Below are 27,850 nucleotides of genomic sequence, written 5' to 3'. Positions count from 1 at the left end.
ACAGACTGATTTTCTAGAGTACCAAGGCGGGTATCACTGTCACATATATTTTCTTGCAAGCTGACGAAGAGAAGGGGGAAAACTGGAATAAAAGAAGTGAAGAAGATGAGGAGGAGGAGGAGGAAGAGGAGGGAAAGGATGAGAGCGAACAGGAGTAAAAGGAGGAGAAGGAGATGGAAGAAAATGAAGCAAAAGTAGTCGGAGAAGAAGAAGAGGAAGGAGATAGGATTTGTTTCCACGCTATCCTCATTAAAGAGGGGGAGGATTTTGAACATTTTCCAAGTTTATCATTTGTCGTGGAAACTTTTTTACCCCTTCCACCCCCCTTCATCAATGATCTCCAACTGTTTTGTTTTCTCTGCAAATCTTCCTCTACTTTTTCTCTCCTTCCCATTCCTCTTCCATTCCTGTTTAAGTCCTTTTGTCTTCCGGCTATTTTTGGTGAAGCTTTTTTTAAATCTGGATTCTACCCTTACCCTAGAACTTTCCCGCTTCCCTACGTTGGAGGAGAGAGATTTCCAACCCTTCTTCAAAACCCTCAAACATCAGACAATCGTCTAGAAACTCTTTTTTATTATTCATGGAGTTTTTCAACACATTTCTGTAGCGGAAGTGTGTCCTATCTTTGTCTTTCTATAGCGGAAATATGTCCTATCTTTCTCGCCCTCAGGTCTCACTATAATGTCACCTCCTCCATGAAAAGAACACAATATAGAGTTCAACCTGTTCGCTTCCCACTATTTACAGCATATTTTTGCGAATACCGAGATATATTTACATTTTTATTTCTTTCTGCAAAAGTGAATCAGGTATTCATTCCCACACTGACAGACTCTAGACAAGGACACTACACTGCTGTCTTTGTTTTGCAAAAGTGATTTCGGTCTTTTATTTTTGTATTCTCTTTTTCCCGAATCTTGAAGCTAATGGTGAATCTGAACCAGTTATATGATTTATGATGTTAAAATATTCATAGAATGGGAATTCCGGGGAACAGAAGTGAATTATTTGCCATTCCTTCTACGGAGAGACTGAGAAAGTAGGAGAATCGGTGTAGTGAGTTATTATTAATATTATTATCAGGAGAATGGGTGAGGGATAAAGTGATGCATGAGACAAAGGAAAATATATCAAAGAAAAGATTGATGATAACGAGGATAGGTAGAAGAAGAAAAGAGAAGGTAAGATACTATTCATTGACCATAACAATCTATAATCAGTACTTATATCAATATTACAATAGATATTATCAATGGAAGGTTCAAATGTTGTATAATTGAACTCAAATTCTACAAAGTATGAACGAATGGAGTTGAGGAGCAATATGAAGATCTAATATTATCATTCAGTTTATGACATAAGGGTATAATATGATTATTATTATCAGCTTATAATACAATTATATAAATTAAAGAATATTAGTCGTACAGTATTCATAATTGGTCTTATAAACGAAGATGCAGTGATGCAGCTCCTATTTCAGAGGGAACAAAACCTGATAGAGAAACATAGAGAAAGGAATGCGGACCAAAGGAGTAAAGCAAGAAAAAAGGAAGGAGCCGGATTGATTAGGAGAGGGAGAAGAAAAATAGAATTTAACAGAATGAAGTAGTGGTAGAAGTAAGGTATGGTGATTGTAAGGTGTGGTGGTATAAGTGGAAAAAAGGTGAACGCAAAATAGCAGAGAGAGAGAGAGTATTAAATAATGGAGAATAACGAGGATGGAAATATACTCATTCCTCATTCAGCTCCGTGGAAGTATATCAAACCCCGGTTCTCATTATACTCTCATAAATATCATTAAATATGCAGTACATCATATTATATGGTGCAGTTAATGGTGATTTATTCCCATGCAATTTTCATGGAAGAAAGCATTTGGTGGAATAAGCTGACTTATTTTTCGTGCAATTTTTTTTACTAAATTTAATGTTTCTCTTCCTGATTCATTCTCTCTTGAAAGGTATACAGATTGATGATGTTTTCCGTTATCATTTTTATTATTAAAAACATAGATTTTAATGACCATCACAATATTACATGATTCGTTTTCGTTATAGTGCGATGATGTTCTGACACTCAATATTGCCAATTAGACAATAAATATTGTAATGTGATTGCTAATTCTTGTTTTTATTGTTGAATCACATGAAGGTTCTGGTATGTTTATTCGGTAACAACTTTTTTCATTCTTATTAAGGAGGATCAGACTGGTATGGAAAGTACATTCTATACTCTCTGAACGTATCACCATAAAGTACGTAAATATACTGTTTAATAGAGATACTTGTATCAGTTGCTTTTGGTACCACGATATTTATTATTCGTCAATATCTCGAAAGCTAGATGAGATATAAAAAAGTTGTATAATGTATATTATAGGGAATTATGTAAGCTTTGATTTGTTATATTATGATAGTAAAGTTCTTAGGATACATAGTTTTTGAGTTTTATGCGAGAAACCACATGATGTGGTGGGGTCTTTTGATATGTTTACCTCCTTACTACCCTTAACAGAACTGCCCAACTTTTCCCTCTATAGCCTTTCCTTGACTGGACTACTAGGTACAGATACAGATGCTGCTGCTCAACTCTGTTAATTGAATTCTGTAACTGTTCAATACAGTTAGAATAATTAGAATTGAATAATTATCAATTTGATGTTCTTATAATATTGTCAATAAATTCCACTCTTGAATTGTTAGATAGTAGATGGGAACTGTTGTAATCAATTTTAAATTCATTGCGCAGCGGTACTGATTAAATCTTGAAAAATACTTGATTTGAAACTGAGAGTCTCACTGACTAATAGCATAGAGAAACGATAGCATAAGTAGATATCCCATGGTATAGGGCGTTTATGTCGCAACTTTTACTGTTATCCCAAGCCGATAGTTCACGTAGTTCTTTCCTATGCAGCTGTGTGACGCTGGTAGTCTCTCAAATTGTGCCGCTCATACACTCTCACCCCAACAAAACAGTAAAAATTGACAGAAATCGACAGTAATCGGCTTGAGATAACAGTAAAAGTTGCGACATAAATTCCCTATACCATGGGATATCTACTTACGCTATTTTTTCTCTATGCTAATAGCAGAGACAAGAAATATAGCTTATGCTTATACAATATATTCTTCCTAAAAATAGATCATACAAAAGTACATTTTCTCGATACGTATATAATGAATATTTTACAAAAATTACAGATGGAGATAAAAATTATAAATTGCATATGTTCAGCATTCAATTAGGATTTTCGTTCAATAATAATATTATTACTTCACAAACTTTTTTGTCATGGTCATTCAATTTCAGCTGTTCCACATCCATGAAATCAAGCTGGTAAACAGCTGATTGTAGAACAAATAAACATATGATTCTCATTACAGCATACTATACTGTAATGAAATCATATGTTTTCTTTACAGTCAAGTATGTTTCCTAGCTCCAAATTTGGAACAGCAAAACTGGTACAAGAACCGCCTTTTAGCGCTCCAGGTGGAAGTTTTGTCAAATATAATCAAGAAATTCCTGATTCGAAGCTTGTAAACTAGGTTATTTTTATAGAATGCATGTAGTAATGTCAGCACAAGCAGGTAATGTTTCCCGATTCTCAATGATTCTTTTCTAGATTATTAAGACAAAACATAGTGTAAGTTACTTGGACGTGAATGTCTTTTGCAGTGCTCCAATGAATTTCTAATCTCGGCTGAGGCCTCGACTAGAAACATCATTCTCGCCTGCAAAAGGGCCCTTCCCGTCCTTGTGACTTAAGATACTATTAAAATCCTAACAATTTTTATCTTCATTCACGAACAATAAAAACCTCATTTATCGTGTTGAAGTGATAGATTCATTACTCAATCAAATCCACTAAAAATGTGTGATATCGGCTGTTATATCACTTCTAAAACTACACTTTCATCCCTTATTATTCCCACTAAATCACGACCCCTGTAGAACAGCCGCGTAAGCTCGAATCCAGCAACTATTACCACTTCCAACCAGCCATATTTTACGGTAGATAAAATGGAATTGCATCCCAACCTGTAATATCGGTTACGTTCGTATCTCATATAGGATGGCTTCACTAAGATACAATTTGAACCGTAAGCATCGGTTGAATGAGAACCATTGATGCTATCCTCAAGTAATCCTGATAGTTCAAAATGAATCTCGCAAGTGGTACTTTCACCCTGGAGAAGCAATTTTATGAGAGCTAGGTACTCCTGTAGTTTGCCCTCTGTTATACCGCGGTTCGATAAATTTTTGCTCTGCTCAAAACTACTGGTTATTTCAAAACGTAAGCATTGGATTACCATATTTGAAAAATGGTGATCAATAATGATAGCAGCGATTACAAACCAATAAAGTAACTTCAAATTTCAAATATTATCCTGGACACAGAGACTTGTCCATATAAATTATAATATCGGGGCACCGAGCTTCGCTCGTTATTTTTATTTATTCATGAACACAATTCTTTAAAATGATCGTTTTTATATTTTACATCTGGCTATACGTCAGCTAATGAATTTCGGGGATAAGATATTTTAATTTTCCAAAGACGCACTCGCTCACTCACTTTTTAATCATCCACAGACGACGAAAGTCTCAGCTGTTTTTCCAAGGATGAATTATGCTTTTAATGTCGTTCTGCGAGTTTTCCTAGGGATGAGACCTAGTGCAATCGAATTTTCATGTCATAAACCCACTATGTTCCAAATTTCGTGAAAATCGTTAAAGCCGTTTTTGAGATCCGTTGGACATAAATAACCATATAGATAACCAATATATAAATATGTACAGAAATTGGTCGCTTAATATAATTATAGGATAAGGAGTGTATTCCAATCGAATTATTCATCGATATTAAAATCAGAAGAGAAAAGAAAGGAAAGTTGAAAAGAATGTAAAGAAATGTGATGATTGAGAGAAGATAGCGAAGGAGAGAGGGCATTGAACAGAATTGCTCTTATTATTATCAAATATAGAAAAGTCGAAAAAAAGAGAGAAGAGATAGGAGAGAAGAGAGAAGAGAGAAGAAGAGAAGAGAGAAGAAGAGAAGAGATGAGAAGAGAAGAGAGAAAAGAGAAGATAGAAGCGAAGGATAGAGAAGACGAGAAGAGTGAAGAAGAGAAGAGAGAAAAGAGAAGAGAGAAGAGAGAAGAGAGAAGATAGAAGAGAGAAGAGAGAGAAGAAGAGAGAAGAGAAGAGAGAAGAGAGAAGAAGAGAAGAGAGAAGAGAGAAGAGAGAAGAGAGAAGATAGAAGAGAGAAGAGAGAAGAGAAGAGAGAAGAGAGAGAGAAGAGAGAAGAGAGAAGAGAAGAAGAGAGAAGAGAGAAGAGAAGAGAGAAGATAGAAGAGAGAAGAGAGAAGAGAGAAGAGAGAAGAGAGAAGAGAGAAGAGAGAAGAGAGAAGAGAGAAGAGAGAAGAGAGAAGAGAGAAGAGAGAAGAGAGAGAAGAGAGAAGAGAGAGTAGTAAATTGATTGATTTTATTCTTCTTTGCGATATCTGAAGAGACTCATTACAAACATCAAATTCCATGATTACATTGCAAAATCGAATCACAGAGATAATGAGAAAACAAAAAAATCTAAAAATAGATTAATTTCATTTTTTTAGTAGTAGGGTGATTATAGGGTGTTTCTAAAATTAAGTTATTGACTAATACGAAAATAAATCTTCAGTAGAGAGGAGGGATCGATCAGAAGAGAGAAGAGAATAAGACGAAAAGATGGATGCTAGAAACGAAGGGAGAAGAAAATTGTTTCATTCAACTTCATTCGGCAGGCAAAAATCTATACTTAGTTCTCATTTCATTCTCAGCTACCAAGCAGAGCCAGAAAAGTGATAAAACTGCGATTAGTTTTGTGTTGTGAATATTTGGCAATAATTTGAGTGAGTAGACCTCAATAAAAGTCGTTTCAACAGTGAATACTCCTTTGCCATGGAATGACAATTACCCTTTTCCAAATGGTATGAGCACAAAGTTTCTTGAAACCTCGCTTCGGTTCAAGATCGAAGTTCTTTTATATCGGAGATATAAATTTGTTAGGTCGAGAATCAAAGTATGGAGGGAGATCTTAGTTTGCCGTATAAATATTTCGTTTAGTTCATACTCTTTGCCAAGAGTTTTCCCAATTTTCTCTATCAACATTCTCATATTTATCCATCAACATATTTGAATTTTAGTCGATGAATTGGAAATTATATTGTAGCTAGTTAGTAATAATTGTGACTAATAGCTGTTACTGAACTTCTAAGTGAGCTTTTCCTGTCTAGGAACTGTGATATCTTGTATATTATCCCATACAATTAAACGAGCGGTTTCTGTTCATATGTTTAGATGTTTTATGTTTGTAGATCCTATTTCACCGGATCTCGAAAACGGCACTAACGAATCTTACAAAATTTGGAACATAGTGGGTTTATGACATAAAATTTCCATTGAACTAGGTCTCATCCCTAGGAAAACTCGCAGAACGACATTAAAAGCATAATTCATCCTTGGAAAAACAGCTGTGACTTTCGTCGTCTGTGGATAATGGAAGTGAGTGAGCGAGTGCGTCTGTGGAAAATAAAAATATCTCATCCCCGAAATTCATAGGCTGACGTATAACCAGCTGTGTAAAATTATAAAAACGACCTGAAAGATGAATCTTACTTTCTATTTACCTTTTTACCTTTTAATTTTACCTTTCAAACCGTAAGGGTTTGAAAGGTGAAATTATTCATAATGAATGAAAAATAATAATCATATTTAAAATAAAAACTTATTTTCAAATTCATCATAATGTTCAAATTTAATCATTATTTTACAGTTCTAAGTGATTGGTGAGTGTTATTTAGTTATCCAATTTGGTCTGTAAACAATCTGAATCAGAACTTTTCTGTTATCAAATGGACTGAAAATTGGACCTGAATTAAAGTGTATGGAACATAACCTACTTTTTCGACTATTAAATGAATTTTATAGTCTATAAATCATAATTCGGAGAAGAAACAGTTTTGGGCTGTGCCTGTAAGTCCGTCCCCAACCATTTTAAAGAATTGTGTTCTGTTTATCAATAAATAAATAACGAGCTAAGCTCGGTGCTCCGGTATTTATCTTCTATTTGATATATCTTATTGTATTCAAGCTATCACGTAAAAACTAAACTTTTTATCTTGAAGAGATTTGGGTGTACACCCAGTGATTTTAGAATATAATCACATTCTATACTCACTGTGTACACAGGGCTCATGCTTCTATTTTTTTGTCCGATTGATATTACATCCATGTAGATACGTCACAAGCATATTGTTATCATAGTCATTCCAAATCAAATTTCATATTCTTATCGGTCAATAATTATTGAATCAATATTATAATCTCTTGGGAAGTGAGTGAGATTTGGTAGATTTTGATATCGCTATAACAACCAAAATAATTTTCTCAACTCTTCAACAAATGAGTAATAGGTGACGTTATGACAATGTCAACTAGTTTTATTATCGAATTATCTCTAATTTCTCAATACATGAACCTGGATCAGACTGAACATGAATTCTAAACATCCCTTTGAGTGTGAATTGCACTATTCACTGCATAGCAATTTTATGCAATTTTATCACAAAATATTTAGCAACTAACAACTTGTTCAACAGGCAATTGAATAGAATCGGTTACTTATGATGAATGAGGATTGCTGGATTTAAATGTTGTAAGGTGGTAAATTGCAAATCCTTTACAGATGATACGATGTTCTTGATATTTATAAGAGCAGTTGCTAAATTCCCTCTTTTGCGAATAAATTCACAAAAAATTAAGGCCGTCCGGCTCGCAAAATTACTGGGTTCAAACCTCAGCTCTAGCTCAGTGGTAGATACATGAATTTTCCAAATACAATTAATCACCATAAGGTTCAATGACCGGTGATTAATAATTCTTACCGCTGCTTCTATGAAGTTCTTGAAGAATACCAGTGAGGAAATTAAAAGAATATTTGATGACTGATTATCAGTAACCATGTACCCAATAGAGAATAATAAAGACCTACTATAGTTTTTTCTAGTTGATTCTTAAAACGCTCGTCATGAATACAGGTATTCACCAATTTATCCTTCTGAAATTCCTTAGAACTTACAACACCAGTTCTTGAAGCTCTCTGGATCCTTATATGATATAACTGGAACCTTATTAATATAATTTTCAATATACTTATTCTGGCAGACTAAAATGATTATCATCAAAGGATGATAAATACTGAGTGCTCTTAATAAGATCAATATTACTTGATTCAATAATTTTATGTGCTGCTGAATATTTATTGGTACTTAAACAGCTCAAACTGTATATCACGAGATGAATTAGGATAAAATAAATTTCTATGATTTGTATGCTGACATAAAACACAAAATATATTCCCATAAAACAGTGTATATAAAATATTCGATATCTATAATTTTTCAATATATATTAAATTTTCTTATATCTATAATTTTCTTTAAATAAATTCTTTTCTAAAATCTGAACAATTATCACAGGATTTGCTAGTATTCACAATAGTGAGTTTCAAAATTTATAAATATATTATATTTAATACTGATGCTTAGACTTCCAGTCAATTTAAAATTCTACAAATAAAAACCTGTTTGGTCTATAGATTTGATATGGCTTACTTTGCTCAATTAGCAAAAATAATAATTAACACATTAATATTTAAACATGAGATCTCAGGGATTTATATGAGTTCGGGCCGTGCATGGAATTAAGCTTCCTACATATATCAAATAAATTTATAAAATGTTCTTATGAACTATGTGCTATCACTCAACACGTTGTGACTTTTCTTTAATTTAAGTTAATTTGAATAGTGCTTTGATTAATTTCCCCACTATACGTAGAAAACCTAAAACGAGCTCGTTTGACTTATCACTCACATTCATGAAGTTCTTGACGGTCTCGTGGATTGAATTAATTATTTCCAATAATTAATTAGGCAGGCTCCTTTCGTCTCTGCTGGGCTAACGCGTGATCCAGATTTCTTATAGATTTCTTTCTAAATTAAAGATATATTTATAGGGAATAATTACAATTACGAACTCTTCCACAACACTGAGTTCACAGATAATTTAACATTTAATACAAATATTTCACTTTTAAAAAAAAGGGGTTGGCTTGGTAATTTTTAAAATTTAAAGGAAGAAAGAACCCTAAGCTCTCCGTGCATCCTCTCAGGTCAAGATCTTAAGCCAGAAGAAAGAGGTTTTCAGAAAAATTTATCTCTTCCTAGAACAATTTTGTAAGCTTCTCTCTGATTGGCCTTCAATTTAATAAACTCAATACAATTGGTCGCCTCAGAATTAGGGCTTCTTCAACTTTATAATAGAAAAATTTAAATAAAAGGTTTTTATACAAATATATGGAGTGTTTATCTTAAATTAATTTCATAAATAAATCGTAACATATGATTTTAATAGATAATACATTTAGTTTTTTATATGAGTTTTGTATACTCTGGATTTTCGTGCTTTTTAGATTATAATAAATATTTATACAGAAATAATAGTTGTCCGTATTTCTACACATCAACCTTCCTTAGTATATATAATACATCTTTTGTGAGTAAATTTTTATAATTCAACCTATTATACTGGTTGATCGAATGATCAGCTGATTCGCTCAGTATTGATTCAAATAATTATCGATTTATTCAAGATCGACTGATTCATTTAAAGTTGTAAACAAACAATTTTAACCTCAACGTACATGCAAACTTTTATTTTTTATAATCCGCCAATAATAAGTAAGCCGCTTTATAATTTTTAATTTTGCCAATGGATTCTCATAGTTGTTGAATCACAATTATACATGTTTTCTTATCATTTTTGATAATACCATTACTCTTTATCGCTAACAATATTCGATTTAAGTTGATTGATCCTTTGACTAGGTCTAACTTCTTTTCCATTTTATAATTCTATTAAAATTCACTGGTTCATTTCGAACTATTTGATGGTACTAAAATGCCACGTGACAATGTGAAGCACGAGGTTTTGGGCTGTGATACTATGATGAAGAACTATATCTTATAGTTGACAAATTATTGGTTGGAAGCTTGTCAGTTGAGAAGCTTTGAGTTGCTTGTCCACAGCTTTACGCTTCGTTAAAAGCTTCACTAAGAGCTGCGCTTGGATTTTATTGATGAGCTTTAAAACTACTTGGGAGACTGAGAGACTAGCTAATGAACAGAAGATAGAGATAGAAGAAGAGGAAAAGTGAAATGAAGAGAGTGAGAAGGATGAAAGAGAAAAAGAGAGAGTGCGTGAATGAAAAAATGAGAAGGGAATAGTAATAGTGAAAAAGACTCGCGTTGCAGGAGACAGGGAAACGAAGAAAGAGAGGAAGAGATGTAAATAGAGAATAAGTGGTAAGTAGTGGGAGAGAGAGAGAAAGAAAAAAGTGAAAGAGAGAATAGGAGAAGAGTTGTAGGAGAGAAAAGTTGATGAACAATGGATAAGAGTTAGAAGATAATGATCGATGAGTTGGAAAAGATAAAAAGATGAAAAGAGAGTCAAACAAGAGTTCGTGGAGTAAGTCGGAAATTAAAAAGCATTGGAGAGTCTAGAGAAAAGAGCATACTGAGGAAATAGAAAACAAAATGTGGGAAGGATTGGAGGATGCAAGGGATAAGAGAGATTATAAGAGAAAGGGAACAGAGAAAAAAAAGAGATAGAAAGATATTCAGGGGGAGCAAGAGTGAGAGATTAGAAAGAGACAGCTTGAAGGCGAGGAGGGAAATTCATCCTTTCTGTTGACAGTGGATAAAAAAAGGGAAAATGAGACGTAAACGAGCGTAAAAAGAGATATCGGCAAGATAAAGGGCTCAAAGTAATAATGCTGTAAAGTATAGCTTGTAATCAATATCAAGATGATAATTCAAGAACTTAAAAAATCCTAATGATGCCAGCAGACAGATAATAGAATCAAGATTGGAGAGATTCAATCTCTTCTTAGGATACGACAGATTCAAGATTCTTGAAAAGATGTTGCCGAATATGTTTCAGACTATATTTTCTATGACTTGATTATTCAAGTATTTGTTAGCTTTGCTCCAATAAATTCCAATTTATTTCTATATATGTATATGTTCAATCCATTGATACATGTAGAACCAGTCTAACTATACCACGAATGAATTGGCAAAGCATTAAAGCATTTACAAAGTGAATTTAAAAGCTTGTGACACTTTTCGTTACTGCCTAGTTGTTCTTCTGCCTAGTTCCAGTATTATTTATAAGGGGGATGCAAACTGAAACTGGATTAAATCAGCTTGTGGTTTAATTTGATTATGAATCACATTATAACAAATGGAACTTGATATTGATTAAATAAAGTTGAAACTTAGATTCCGTTTGAATTAGCCCTGTGTAAACGACCCTTAAAATCAAGAAAGTGTTGTAAACATTATAGTTGTATAAATATAAAGATAATAAAAATCTCAGTACCCTTTTTTGAAAAATTTTATCACATCATGTTTCGTACTGAGATTTTTATTTTCTTTATATTTATATTACAAGTAGCCCTATACAGAAAAGAGATTATAGTTGTAATTCAAAAATCAATTACTCGCAGTGGAAAAACAAAATTTGAGGAGAAAATAAGGTGTTCCCAAGAAAATCACTGGCTTACAGAATTCACGGGAAATTGGATACGAATCCCTTCTCCCACACTGCATCTCATCTTCGAATTTATCCTTTCTTATCCTCCTCCTTATCCTTCATCCTTTATCCCAACAACATACAGAAACAAGATTTATCCAAACAACATTCTGAAACAAGATCCATGTGAAATCATTCCTCTTGTTTCGATTTTCTGGTAGAAAACGAATGTAGGTGTAAAAAGAAAACGAATCGTGGAAGTAATAACTCCTCGGCATTTGGTTTCTCCTATTCTGTCACGAAAACTTTTCCATTTCCCTTTCTCGAAGATCTAACGATTTAACTCCTACTTTTACATTCTCCATTCCTCTTATCTCTTTGTTGCTTCTATCCTCCCACATGTCAACTGCACTTCTTTGCATCTTCACTTCTGAAAAAGTTCTTCCAATTCTGGCAACGCCAGTATTCAGTTGAGTCAAGAATCTTTTTTTATACTCCCACTCCGGTACTGAAAATTGAGTACGATTTTAAATAAGATATTGTTGATTTATTCAACAACCTCTTGGAAAGATTCCTCATGAAGTGTGTCACAGTAGATTGGAGGGGAAATAATTGTTTTCGAAGGAAACATGATCAATAACCTAAATATGAAGGATGATACCAGATCCAGTATATCATCATGCTATCTATATCGTTTATGCTTGACTGTGGTGTGAGCGTGTATAATATAAGTTTCGTTCCCATAAATTCAACAACATCTCTGTGTGAAGTATAATTCTCGTATAAAAGAGTTCTAAATGAATAGTCTGATTATAGAAACTTGAGATATCTAAGGGCTATATGCACAATTACCAGCTAGGCAAGACAAGACAAGACATGATCAGACACGCTTCACATTGTTGCTTATGACGCAACTCACACTGATTAGTCATTGCAATTAGACATGTCTTCATAAGCAACTATGTGAAGTATTGTGACTAAACGTGTCTGATCATGTCTTGTCTTATCTTGTCTAACTGGTGTGCGCTTAGCGTCACGTTTAACGCCGATCTACGATTACATGAGCGGATGTTTGAATATTCATAACTTGTGCTTTGAATGAATAGGTAGGTGATTTTTCTCAGTTTGAACCGATATGATTTACAACAGGCCCTAGTTACCATAAACAAGACCACTAAACTAAAATATTGTACTCCGATCAATCAAGAAATAGCATTCAACCTTGAAGATAGTCTCCTATTATTTTTAGGAAACAGATTCAGTAAACACTAATGCAATTTCCAATATTAGTTTTATTAGTTTTGAGTTATATCCTATCAGCTCAAAGTGCAAAGAAAAGTAGATATAGAACTTACCGATTCTAGGAGGCCATATATCATTTTGTGACAGCTTTTCCAAGACAAGCCGGGTACCGGATATGGCAAATAGGGGATATGGGATACAGGATTAGTATAATGGATAGTGCAAAATTATGCAAGTTACGAGTTTCTTGTAGATTTTCGCGTGCTTTGGTCGATGCTAATATAGAGGTTGTTGATAAGTTCAAGTTAGTGTAAAGTTCCGTGAGCGGAAGAAGAAGAACAAGAAGAGGGAGAAGAAGAAGAAGAAGAAGAAGAAGAAGAAGAAAAGAAGAAGAAGAAAGAGAAGAAGAAACCATCCCTTAAATAACTATTGGTAGGGGATTGCGTGATCGTATAATTTGGAGAAGGGAACATAACATTGCATTCCTAGAATTGAGACGTTGGCCGATTTTATCTGAGTCAATATAATAGCAGTCAAGACGGGTCAATATAGTATTGTGTGATGGAATTCTAGGAACTAACCTCTGTATTGATGCATAGCAGGAATATTTTGACTATATAGGGTCTCTTTTGTAACAGGATCTTTTTGATGACAACAGAATCCATTTATCTGATGAAGACAAAATCTATCTTAGATAAATTATAGAATTGCATCAAGACCCTTAGTAAATCCATTTGAAACTGTGAGCTTCATTGTTAATTCTAAGAATGTAAAACACAAATTTTACTTGAATTTATCGGAACTCAGGATAGGAATTAAGGATGTTAACAGTATTGAGCTGACTTAGTTTATTCTCTCTCAATAAAGAACCTATTCTGTAATTGAATGTTGAACTTGACCAAATTGTACTTTGAAACCTCTATTAATAGCGTTTGTTGAATTCTCTGTAACCAAAACGTAATACGCCTTAATTACAGTCTGTACTGCACTTTGGATAATACAAGAATCATCATTGTAACAAAAATCATTATTGGAGTCCGATTTTGTTCAGGTTACGATTCTTTTCGCACAATCATATTTTTCTTCTTCTACTTCTTTTTCTTGTTGTTGTTCTTCTTCGTCTTCTTCTTTTCCCTCCCCCTTCCCTCTCTTCTTCATCTTCCAGCCCTTTTTGCTTATGGAAGTTCTACTGTAATGGAATACAATAAACTTCACACTGATTCAGAATACTACTACTATGTCTACTCGTGTAGACACGAGTTTACTTAAATTCGATCACTGTTAGCAAACTTCAGTTAATTCTTATCTAAACGAGCAGGCGTTCACCAGAAATAGATCTCTTGTTTGTTCAGTGTTTTAATGGGGAGCTGTTAAAAAAAACTTGAGAAGCAGGAGCATATGCTTGCTCCTAACAAGAGCCGATTTATCATGATCATTGGCACAACGGGCTGCTTCGTTTGCATTTTCTCATTGTAATTTATGATGAGAATTGGTTATTTATTCCCAATTTTATAAATTGGCAGACGTTTCAGAAGCAAGTGACGATGACAGTCCCTGTAAGGCTATTTGCATATTGAGATGCGACGCGACGTGACACGACATGACCCGAGTCTGCTATCATAATGATCATAGCTATCACAATGTCCTAATGTGAAAATAAATATGATTACTCAAATTATGTTTGATTACAATGATATTATCCCATCTATCAGATTCGGGTCACGTCATGTCAGGTCGCATCGTGTCTATGCGGAAAGCCCTAGTGCTTACAGTATCATTGAATACAGTATCAAATTAGATAATTATGAGATTATAAGAATTTGGATAATAATAATTATTCTTATCCATGAACTTGAAGAGTTATCAAAACTATTTATGATCGTTTGGAATTACCTCCTCTTCTTCCCCCTCCTCTTTCACCTCATCCTCTTCCAACATCTCCTCTTCCTTCACCCTCTCCTCTTCATTCTCTCTCTCTCTCGGTCGTGTGTTGATGGGAAGGATATTATTTTATATCCTTTTCAGAGAATCGACAATCATTTGAAACACCGCCGATTTAAGAAATCACATCACAATATTATATAATCGTTACTCAAATTGTATTCAATCTATATTCTCAACTAGAGGGTGGCCCGTGATCCGCAAGGGTCAAACTAACAACTTGACGTACTGGAATCTTGAAGTATTGAAAATAGACCTATTAACCGTCCTCGTTAAATTGAGAATCTATTCGCAAAATTTCAAGTAAATCAGTTCAGTAGTTCAGACGTGATTTTCCCATATCTTATGTGTATAAGCCAGTTCTTTCCTTTATTATAGTATGGATGATAAATCTTTCTTACTTTTTTAACATTTCTAACAAAAAAGTTTGATTTATCAGATTTTTAATGTGGCCCACTCATATTATACTATATTTGATTATCGTATGATTTATTATACTCCGTACAAAATAGCTTTTGACTTGGAGGAATATGCGGCGCAGAAAAAATGGAGGGGGATCAGCTAATTACAGTGATGGATAGTCATAGGTGGAAGCGATGTTGCCAATTTGTCGATTAGAATCAGTCGAATCAGTACTTGCAGAGAGGAAACTTCGTAAGTTTACCACGAGCGCTTGAATACTCACTACAAGTTAGAGAGCGTTGGCTGGTTCAGAACGGCAAAATCGCCGCCGTTGTATTCCTACCGCTCTATGCATTATCTCCTATGCATGTCCATCCCAAGTCAGAAGTAATTTTGTACAGAGTATAGTATATTTGAATAAGAATAACTTTAAAATGGTTTGAGATATCATGTGCGCTTCTCGCCATTAATTTTTAATGAAATTTTGTATCAAAATCATGTATCACGCGACCACTTTCTCATATGAAAAATGGAGTTGGATCCAAGATGGCGGATCGAAGATGGCGAACCAAGAAAAGCGACAGAAAACTTGTTTTTTTATTAGAATATGATCCTCAATGGAATCTACTGTTAAATTATTCTTTAAAAAAATATTGAGTTGTTTCCATAATCTCCACCAAACCTATGTATTATAAGCTACATAAACCAACAAATCTCATCTTTGAAACACATCTTCTACTAGATAGAATTGTATTGAAATATATTGAATTGAACAAAACTATACTCATTACTACAAAATATGATCAATATCAATATCAAATTCTAAATTTTGACTGCAACAATAAAACCTAATCCACAGTAGCTTTTATTGACCGAGCGAAGTGAGATCTAAGATTCAAGTCGACGGTTTGGCATTTCTCTTAATGTTTAAATGTTTATATGTTTATATGTTGCGCATTTACGGCGAAACGCGGTAATAGATTTTCATGAAATTGGACAGGTTTGGTCCTTTTCAAATTGCGCGTCGACGTATATACAAGGTTTTTGGAAATTTTGCATTTCAAGGATAATATAGAAGGAAGAAGTAGCCTCCTTCAAACGTCAATATTGGGGTTAGAATCAGACTATAGAATTATTCATCATAAATCAGATGTCGAGTTGATTATAAATTGCATGCCATGACGCATGCAATTCAATATCTCAATTTAGCTTGGTAAAAAATCAACAGCTGTGTAGACTATATTTTTATGCACTATTAAATAGGATGCAAAGAACTTAAACAGCTTGTCTGGGCGCCTAGATGTCTTCTGCTTTTTTAGCGCTAAATTCCGGAAAGCGCTATAATGATAATTGAATCTTGTGTAAGCATGATCTGATCAAATAAATAGTTAGTGTATCAGTGTGGATGTGCATATATGTAACATATGGTTTGGGACGTCGTTACAACTGCGCGAGGTCTACTGTTCACAGAACTACTAGTAATAGGAATCCACATGTCATTCATCACAACAGACAAATTTCTCATTTCTTGAAACAGATGTTGAGAATGAATTATTTCTGAATTGTTAACAAGTGGGTATATAATAAACACGTGTCTGATTTTCTATGTAGTAAAGCATATGTGTGGTATGTTATGAATCTCATATGAATACACCCACGCAGACACATACAAAACTAATATATAAATACATACATGTAATGTTTGGTAATATAATATGGGTATTCGTGCGAATGATATCTGTGTGATGCTCCCACCTGCCAAGTACAGCACAGAATCAAGTTTTCTCTTTGCATGTTCCTCATTCCCCTACACTATTCTTCTCTCATCTCCTCTTCTTCTTCCTCTTATTCTATCTCTCCTTCTTCTTCCTCTCATAATTGGTTTCCTACCTAATCCTTTCATCTATTTGATCTTCTCCCTCATTCCACGTGCCAAGTGCAACAGGAGATCAAACAAGTTCTATCATGTTAGATACTAGTTCCACTCATTCTTCAACCATCTACGTTTTTCATATTGCTCCACTCTTTAAGCGCTCATTTTCGTTTTACTTGTCCTCTATTCTTTCTCTCATTCTCTTCTCCTTTTCTATTATCTTCTCCTTCACCATCAAATAATCCTAGTGCTTCTTCACCTTACTGCTCCTCTTCGTATTCTCCACTTCCCCCTTCCTCACCATTTCTCCTCATCCTTCTGCTTCTCTTCTCCCATCTCCTCATCCCCTTACCCTCTTCCTAAATCCCCTCTTTCTCCTCAACCACCTCTTCCTCCACCTCCTTTTCCTCCTTCTCCTCATCATCCCCCATCTCCTCATCCACCCCCTCTCTCTTTTCCACTACTATCTTTTCTCCTCATTCCTCCTTCACGATCTCCTCCTCCTATTCCTACTTTCCATTCTCTCTTTGTTCATTTGTTTCCCCTCTTTCTCCTCACCCAGTTTTCCCAATAGTTCTTTCTCGCTCACACACTCAATTAAATTTGAACTGATGAATAATCAGATGGCTGGTGGATAAACATGGTGTGTGCGCGCCAGAAGCTTTCCACTGGGTTTTCCGCCTAGTTTTTCCACTCACAGGTCAACAGAAATTTTCCTCATTGAATTCCAAGTGATTTCCATATGTTTGTGATTACTGCATCTCTCTGTGCTCCCAATATTTTCTCCATGTCCCTTCTGCTCTACCGTACCATACATCACTTTCTGTCTCTCAGACTCTCTAGTATTCTTTTTCCAGTTATTCCTCTCCTTCTCCTTCCTCTACTATCTATTTTTTTCACTCTTCTCTCTACAACATTTTTCTTCTCTGCGTAATCAACAACTTCCTCTCTCCCTCCAACCAGTCCTCTTATCCTCTCTATTCACAGAAGTATAATCTTCATCAGTCTCTTCTACTTTCTATTCACTTCTGTCTTTCAATTCTTCCCTCCATTTCCTTTCATTACAACCCTTTCTTCAAAATTATCATATTCTTTGAATGCCACAAGAGACTAAGTAAGAGAGAGAGAAAAAAAGGAGATACCCTCATACTATTCGCGGCACGTCTGTCTGCATGATAATGAGACACAGCGCACTGTTTTAGAATACATTCCCAGCAACTAAATAATAGATACCTTCTCTTTCTCACACCAATATTCTGTCTCTTTCCCTAGGATAAACAGTTAATGTCTGTAATAGCAGTACTATCACACAATCCTTGGATTGGTACTTCAAAGACTCCATAGTAAACGATAACTGCATGAAAATGTTGCTGTATTCAAATATCTATTACACAAATTAAAACTCCCACCATCGGAGTTTCATCCATGAAGATACCACTCATTTACCATGAGAAGTTGACTGCAGAACTCTTCAACCATAAATAATCCAACAAAACATGGTTTCCTCAGAATATTGAATGCCTGCGGCAAAGCTAGAGCAGCAGTAATAATAAACCGAAGTATGGCGTGCTTTCCAGAGCACCCTGTACAAACAGCAAGTGTCACGTTTCAAGTATAAAACAATGGATGCACCCTCAGATGAGGGGGAATTTTCCCCCTCGAATGATGTGGAGGGGTTCCAGGGGGTTGGGCGAACGTTTCTGGACTGCAATTCTGTTACTGAGTACCATTGTGGTAGACAACTTCTGTTCACTATTGCTCTGTACACACTGTCTATCTCACTTGGTTTTCCTCTTTCTCTCACAATTTGACTCACGATATTTATTGAATTTCATTTACGCATGCACAGAATCATAATAATGATTGGGAGAGACACAACAGAATTAATCCAAAACTGTTTCTCTTACGAATTTGGATAGTTGTTGATAAGCTATAGTCCAAATGATCGTGCTATTATCATGAGATTTGTTTTGATATTCATAATTGATATCGAATAGGACAATGATGAACTTCCACATGGACAATGAATCAATTCAACTGAACTGTTGTTGAATTCGCCGATAGTTAAATCATAATAGACACTGTCAAATCCCAGCCTCTTGTTGAAGCGTCATGTGTCATAATCTTACTCCAAGGGGGGGGGACACGGAAATATATAATTTGAATTGTATGACAAGGAACTAGGATTATAATTGTTTAACCATAAGTACGATTGCCTCGTATGGTAGGTCTTACCTTGTGTTGGCGAATGTTGCAGCCTATTTTGCTCCGTAGAGAGGGGAGGACGTACAGTAAAAAAGTAGTTGATAGTTAAAATGGTTAGATTAAATAAAATAATTGAACAATTATAGTACTTGAGGTTATGATTTAACGATAGGTAGTTGTAGGTTAGGTTGACCAACCCTTGTTCAATCGGATTGTCGGTATCACTTAAATCAGAGTATCTAAGTAGAATGACTGGTGTATGGATGGAACAGACTGAAAAAGTTAATTTGCTCAATAGAGGGTTTGGCGGTCTACAAAGGTAGCCGAAGTAAGGGATCTGAATTTCTAACTTAACGCTGTAGGTGGTTATAATATAGTGAGATGGAATTAAATTCAATTTAATAATAAAATGCAGTTCAACTTGAACCTGCTGAGTGTAAATTATGCTGTCACTAGGATCAGACAGAGATAGTAATTTTGGAGTGAACCTTTTCTCCAAATGATGACTAATATATCCAGAATCCAATAATTGTGCCGTAATTTGGAAAGATATTAGACCGCATGAAACAACAGACAGAATGGCAAATCCATGCGAACCAGGCCTCTGATAAGTACTATAGGTTGTATGAAGGCAAAGTGCTGAACCAAAATAGTAAATATTTCGAGTACCGAGTTTAATTCTAATGTTGTCTATACGATCTACTACCTCTCTTTGCGACGTTGATCGGCTAATAATGCAGGATTCACTTCACCTCGGTGTAGTAGGTTAGTGAGAGTCGATTTATTATTTGACTCTGCGAGATATTCCCAATAAAAAGATTTATTACTTGATAAGAAAATCGACCACCATTTACCACCAGAAGAAATAATAGTCTAATGATAGATACTATACTCGCTAATGTCTGACTATTGCAAAACAGGATGTGTCCTGAATGATCAATATGTGTCAGTCGAGAAAGAACGAATTTGGAGGTATAATGAAGTAAACCCAGTTTAACAAAATGGTAATATGGATATATTCTGAGAGGTAAACTGTTACAGCAAATATTGAATAATTAATGAACAGATTATACAAATTATGACTTTCAATAGATACAGAACGAATATTGGTTGACAGCAGATTTGAATCTTTAAATTATAGATATTATATAAAAAGTTCGGTACTCTTTGATTAAACAAAATAAAATGGATAATAGCCCTTGGTCATAAACTGAACTAGTTAAACAAGAAAAAACAAGTTAATATAGAATGGTGATTCAGAGAATAGAACAAATTAATAATTAAAATTATTCTCAGGGTGTGGTTTCGCCTAAGGAAAATAGACCTTTTGACTAAGTACAGCTTGGATATTTAAATTTATTTAACACTAAGAAAATTAATTATGATAACTTTTGTACCCTTAATACTATAGTCATGACCTTCTCAAATGGACGAATTTATACGCTGTACAATTTTCGCAGATTTATGGGGATCCCCTTTTATATATTCGAATAACTTACGTAGACTTTTGTTTCCGTTTTTTGGTTTTCGAAATATATTCGGCCGTAGAATATATAGTTCCGGCTGGATCCTTCCACGTGGCGAAAAATGTTGAACAGACTTCACTAATATAATTTCGGGGTTTATTTAAATGAAATTTAAAATCTTAGTATCACAATTATTATAGGAACTTTGGAACAACTTTTTTTAAAACAGAAAAACGAAGATTGAATTACATTAAACAGAAATTAAAGCTTTTGAACAATTAGGTACGTGGACTAGGTCTGCATCCTACCGATGATCCTTGCAAAATGGCCTCGAGTCTTCCTCTTCTCATTTTCACTTGAGTTTCTTCTTCAAATTTTATCTCGCCAAATTTACATATTAATTCGGGATTGGTCCGATTCTGTGACGTAACGAATACGCTGAATGGGTGGTGTCACTGTGTCCAACTTTAAAGCTTTTAAATAGGGCGAAATTCCTGATTTTAAGTTGTTCCAAATTATCATTTAGTTTTTATAATTATAATAATACACAAATAAATAATAGAATTCGTCTATGATGATATGCATTCAAAATTGGCTTCGATGAATAGCTAATGATTATAGAACATAGACATTCTTTTATAACATAAAGTAGACATAATATAAGAATATATATGCTTATAACAATAACGAACACAATAATAAATAAATATTTCTTCCTTTTTTTTGTTTATATGGTTTTTTATATGCTAGAATATCGACCCTCAATCGTCATATATGGCTAATCTAATTTGTCTACATATTTTTAACAAGTATATTTTTATGATAGTTCAATAAATAAATATTCAGGCCTATTTGGCATAGAAATGAAAGTATAAAAAATGAAAAAGTTAATAATATATAATTTTTATGATTGATTATTAGTCGAACTGCCTTCTCAATTTGCTACTTGTTAACGAGTTAGCCTTGGTCTGTTTTAGGGCTATGTTTTTGTTTCAAAACTAACCTTCAAATATAATTTTACTGATCCAATCCATAAACATACAAACATATATGGCTTTTTCCATTGACAAATAAGCCTAATTGATGGGAAACAACCTCTTTTCTAAAGCCATAAGAAACCGATTGATTCAGAGCCATTGAAATCCAAAATCGGCTTGACTTGAGAAGCCGTTCTGTGGTATGTGCATTTCTCATATCTCAGCCACACAGCTCATTAGTCTTGTACTTGGGAGGTCCACTAATCCACTATGTCCCAACCCAACCTGAGTAATCGCAGCTGAGCTACAGTAGAAAAAGATGAACACTAAGAAAATATATATATAAAGTATATATCTTAAAATTCACGTTACTCTTGAGGCCTGTATTACAACTATTTCAAGTAGAATCTTCAGAATAATTATTGTTTTTCTATAAGCTTTATGTTTCTTTAACAGTGGGATATTCTATGTATTTGTATCACCCTTATTGTTCCCAATATCTTTCATATTCAACTTGATAATCTCATGTGATAAAAAGAATATTTCTTATAATAAAACTATTAGATTCATGAATTGTAACATATGTTTTGATGTTTACATGAGTTTGTGGATTTGAGTGGAATTTTCAATATTTTTTTGCAATTAATTGTGAAGGAAGAGTTTTGTTTGGATTCGTATTTGGAAATTGATCAATCTAATAGATTCAAAATTGTAGTAGATACATTTTTTGGACTTAAAATTGTGTACAAATTATCATTTAAGTTACGTAAGTAGCATAACCTTTAGACTGTGTATTCCAAATTAAGGTCTGAAGCAGTTTTGGGCAAATGCCTGTTGTTTTTACCTGAATTGTATTTGCATATGAATAAATAAATAAATAAATAAATTGTTGAAAGGTATACAATTACTGATTTATTCATTTCCTACTTTGTAGGTTAGATAACAGTCGTCTATCTACCTCAGATAAGATTGTATTGCTTTTACTGTGATAGAAATTATTTCGTTCTCATACTGGCCTATGAATGAATTTATTGTGTAGTTTGAGGACTGTACAATCATTGGTACATCACAACACATAGATTTTTGGATGCTCGGTTTTTTGCGTCCTTAGGAGATCCACCGAATCAAATAGAACTTGGCAAACACATGAATACATCATCTGTTTGCCAAGTTATATTTTATAAAATTTATAAGGATGGCAAAAAATCCTACATCCAAAAATGGATGTGTGTCTAGATTTATTGAATCCATTCCTGAGTTTTATGAGAGACTTCTGGTGGACGGGAACATATCAGATAGGACAATGAACTTTTGCACATACAATAAATAATGCAACTCAAAAGCACTCCATAGTATTCATTTCTGAATTCATCCCAGAGTTGTAGCACAGACGTGCTCGTATGTGGTCGTATGAAGAACGTAGTCTGGTTACACTCATGTCGATTTTTGGATGTACAATTTTTTTCGTCCTTCTATGAGTTGTATCAAATTAAAGATATCTTGGCAAACATATGATGTGATGATGTGTCTGCGAAGTTCTATTTAATCTGGAAAAATTAATTGGGACGGCAAAAATCTTACCTCCAAAAATCGACATGTGTGTTAATCAGTTAAGCCAGTTACACGAACATAGATTTTTTCACTTACGATTTTTTGTCGCCCTCATGTATTCTATCAGATTCAACAGATGAATTATTATTCAGATAATTATTATTATTTAACAGATGATGTTTGTCAAGTTCCGTTTAATCTGGTAAAATTCATAAGGATGGCAAAAAATCGAACGTCCAAAAATCGATGTGTGTGTGAATGGCTTCATGGTGGAGAGGAACATATCCACAACTAGGACAATAGCCCTACCAATGAACTTCTGCACATACAACGAACTAGCCCAACTGGAAGCACTTCACAAAAATCATTTCTGAATTCTATTATTTCATGTTGAATATATTTGAGCATTAGTCTGTTGTGCATATTTATATAAGTCTGATAATATTGTTCATGATTGAATTGAATCTAATGCAATATTTACATCTCTGGGTTGTATGAAGGTTGTCTAATGGAAAATGATAATATTTTACATTAAAGAATTGAATTGAATTCAATTTTCATTTATGATTTCTGTTCTAAGATCGTCTGGTGAATGATAATGCATGAAATGAGACGTCAAAAACCAACTAATAAATTCAACTTAAAAGCAGTTGACACGAATGACCAGGTTGAAGAAAAATGAGACATCAATAACCTTCTTTGCATACAACGAATGAATTCAACTGAAAAGCAGTTGACACAAAGGATTTGCACGGTTGACTGAATTTAGCATATGTGGGTATATTTGTATCACTAAGTGCATACTCATTGGAGGCTTAGCAAGCGGAGGGAGCTTAATGCCTCAACCGATATAGGATACAGGATTACTGGAGCCTCCAATGACCGAGGCTATCGATTGCAGCAGCTCATTGAAAACCAACTGAAATCCCTACCAAAGTTCAATCGAGCTGCACTCTGGCATATTCTACCCATATCATGGCAAAAGAACAATTTCAGTGTTGAGATCGTTCACAGTGTCTGTCTGAAACTGAGATGAACTGTAGCCTTTTTATATGAACTCTGAATACTAGTCTCGTGAAAGGATTCGGAGATGAACTTTATTCATATGATCTCTGAACTGTGCTCTAGTGGAAGGAGCATAATTATACATTTTTTCAAGTTTATTTTAGAAGTGGGAGTGATGTGTATTTTATGCATTATGAATAGATCGATTACATCTAATTATTTATGAGTTAATTTAGTCGAAGAAAGAGTATCAGTCCAAGATTCAGAGATGATAAGAGAAAGAAAAAGAGGGAGAGAAAGAAGAAAAAACAAATATATGAAAACGAAGAAGGAGAAAGGAGAAGTACCGTTTTCATCCGTTAAATATGATCGATAAGAGAGTTCATAGAAATGTACAAATAAAATTGGAAAATCAATATGAATATATAAAAATACAGCTGAAAAGACAAAAGAAGGTGAAAAGGATGGAAATGGGATGAATTGATAGTGTAATAATGAAATTTCAGGGCAGAGCCAGCCGGGCTACTAGATATCATAATTAAAAATAAAAATGAGAATTGGAAATGGATTGCAATTAAGTTATCAAGAAGTTTCAAGATCAGATCATCATATAAATTGATTCGAACACTCCAGACACAATAAATTTATTGGTATAACTACCCGTATTCGTTTTGATTAGCTTTCTGCAACTACCCGCATATCATGTACATAATTCAGATATCACTATCCAAATAATTCATTCAAATTGATGAGAATAATGTTTACTCATTCAGAATAATTGAATTTCATTGAATTTGATTGGATTTTTTGGGTGATTATTCCAAACCACAAGTTTATAAGATCCAACTATATAGCGAACTATCTAATGAATTCAACATAGTGTGCATTTGATAATATTATATGATTATTTTTTCCTTTTTTTTTAGTTCACTCTGCGATAATAATATTAATCTTGTTATTATTGTATATCCTTCCGATTACATACATACGGAGGAAGTTGAATGGAGTACATGTTGGAATCTTAATAGATGAAAAGTATCTAAAGTAGATGTTTGAGATAATAGATTAAAGATAATCGAGATATCAGATGAAAGCCAGGTAGGTCTATACCAATGAAGGGAAGCTTTATAACAAAAAAGGGGATCTGAAATGTATTTTCTATGCAATAAACGATCTGATTTGAAAATGGGAAATATACGAGACGGAAAATAGGTGATGGTATAATTATGAGAAATATGAATTTGAAATATTTCAATTGTTGATATCAAATTCAACTGGATTTAGTTCCGATTGAATAGAATTGGACTATTAAAGGTTTTGTGGAAAATGTGGCACATCTAACTCTAAATTGAAAGAAGAATCTCTAACGAAGCGCATAGCCCCGCTTGGGGGGGGGGGGGGGGAATTGTCTGCTCAATGCAATATTCTAACTGGTATATATAGTTATCTATAGTATCATATCTATAGTTATCTCTAGTCTGTAAAGATAGATAATATAGAATAGAAAGAGGTGGACGAGGAGGAAGAAGAGGAAGAAGAGGAAGTGTACGGAAAAGGAGAAGAGAAGGATGAGTTAATAAAGGGAGACGGAGGGAAGGTGTTTTAAATTCTTAGAATGTTCACTGGAACCCAATTTGTTGCGTCAAAGAGACTCGAGATAGCATTACCATTTATTCAAACTATTTCATTCATACTTTATTCATTAACTAGTTATTCATAAAACATGATCTGACTCAGCATAAGTTATTCTATTTCAAATAAGGACTACCTTATTATTTTATCTTTCGATGTTATTATTACATTAGTGTCATCTGCATTTTCAATAAATAAATAAAATAAATAAATGTAAAAAAAAAACTGTACATTCAAAAGAGCTAAACTTCAGCACTGACTTAATGTGAATAATATAACGATATGAACTCAATATTATTACGGTCTCCGTGACTTTCTTATAATTTCCACCGACTATATCTATAACGTGAATCTCACATAGCATCACATTTTCCGCTTGTATTACAATGTTCTACCATTTTCCTTTGTTACCTATGATGATTCTAACCACAGAACTGACCCATAATAACCACACACCCGACCGCTGTTCATGATATCGCTCTGTCGTTTTGGGGGTGGAAGGGTTTAGGGGTTCAAGGGGGTTACGGGGTGGGTAAATGTCAACCCAGGTATTCATGGGAGGGAGGGAAGGATCTACTACGAGATTCACTACGAATTGTCAGTGTACTCCATGAATAACGGCTATGCTTCTCGAACAAACAATGGTGACAGTTTGAAGTGAATGTGTTGCAGGATACCTGTATAAGCACCCAAGCGTAATGATAGATATATGTATATCACTTGCAGACATTGGTTTAGAATTGTCACAATGTTGAGTAGGGGTTTCCTCTGGGAGAAGGGAGAGGCGGTTGGGTGAGTTGGAGGGGAGGAGGCAAGGAAAATGAAGAGAAAGTGGAGAGAAGATGGAGGTGGTGTGAGAGAGGTGGGTGAGGAAGAAGAAGTACAGAAAGGAGAAGAAGAGGAAAAAGAGGTAATGGAAGAGAATGATGAATTGTTGGAGGATGAGAATAGGAAGGAGGAGGAGAAAAATTGGGGAAAGGAGAAGGTGAAGGAAAGAGAATAAAGAAGGTGGAAAAGAAAGTGTGGAACAAGGTGCGGATGAAAGAGAAGGATATGGACAGAATAATGTGGAGGTAGTGGAAGAGTAGCATGACAAGGTGTGGAAAAGTTGTGGAATTAGAAAGAATCGGAGAATGAGAAGAATAAAGATGATAGATATGAGGGAAAGTAGGTGAATGGAGATAAGAAGGAGGGGAAAACGCATCAGGAGGATGAGGAGGAAGGGTATATGTAGAAAGAGAAGTAGGAGGACCAGTATGAATAGTTGCAGTATGACGAAAAGGAGGAATAATACAATAAGGAGGGGAGTAGAATAAGGAGGAGAAGGAGGAGGTTGAGTTGTAGTAGGATTAGTAATGGAAAAATAAGATGGAGAAGGACTAGAGGAGGTAAAGAGGGATATAGAGGGTGATAGAGAAAAGGAGAGTGGTAGGGATGGTCAAGAAGTAGAGGAAGGAGAGGAAGGAGAAGGAGAAGAAGGAGGAGGAGGAGGAGGAGGAGAAGGAGAAGGAGGAGAAGGAGGAGAAGGAGGAGAAGGAGGAGAAGGAGGAGAAGGAGGAGAAGGAGGAGAAGAGGAGAAGGAGGAGAAGGAGGAGAAGGAGGAGAAGGAGGAGAAGGAGGAGAAGGAGGAGAAGGAGGAGAAGGAGGAGAAGGAGGAGAAGGAGGAGAAGGAGGAGAAGGAGGAGAAGGAGGAGAAGGAGTAAGAGGGAGGAGGAGTGAAAGGGACGATAGAATCGAAATTTGAAAGCACAACTGACCACAGCTACAGATACGTATGTTCTGTACATCTGTATCCTGTACTGACCACAATATATCTATGTCGAGCATATTATTGTGTTGTATGCCTCTAGCACAATCCTGTTGGGCTGTGAGGGTATTTAGCCACATAGCAGTGACGTATGACCTGCCAGC

The 27,850-nt window shown here is 34.6% G+C and overlaps 1 protein-coding gene across 1 annotated transcript in view; it reads right to left on the bottom strand.

Moving 5' to 3' along the window:
• LOC111049921 overlaps positions 1-27,850 on the bottom strand; it is a 110,335-nt gene that overhangs the window by 59,186 nt on the left and 23,299 nt on the right. The gene's annotated exons all lie outside the window — the stretch shown is intronic.

This window comes from Nilaparvata lugens, chromosome 12, assembly GCF_014356525.2.
Source record: "Nilaparvata lugens isolate BPH chromosome 12, ASM1435652v1, whole genome shotgun sequence".
NCBI lineage: Eukaryota > Metazoa > Arthropoda > Insecta > Hemiptera > Delphacidae > Nilaparvata > Nilaparvata lugens.
Note: the sequence above shows the minus strand (reverse complement) of the source record. Positions and strands in the feature narration are given on the sequence as shown.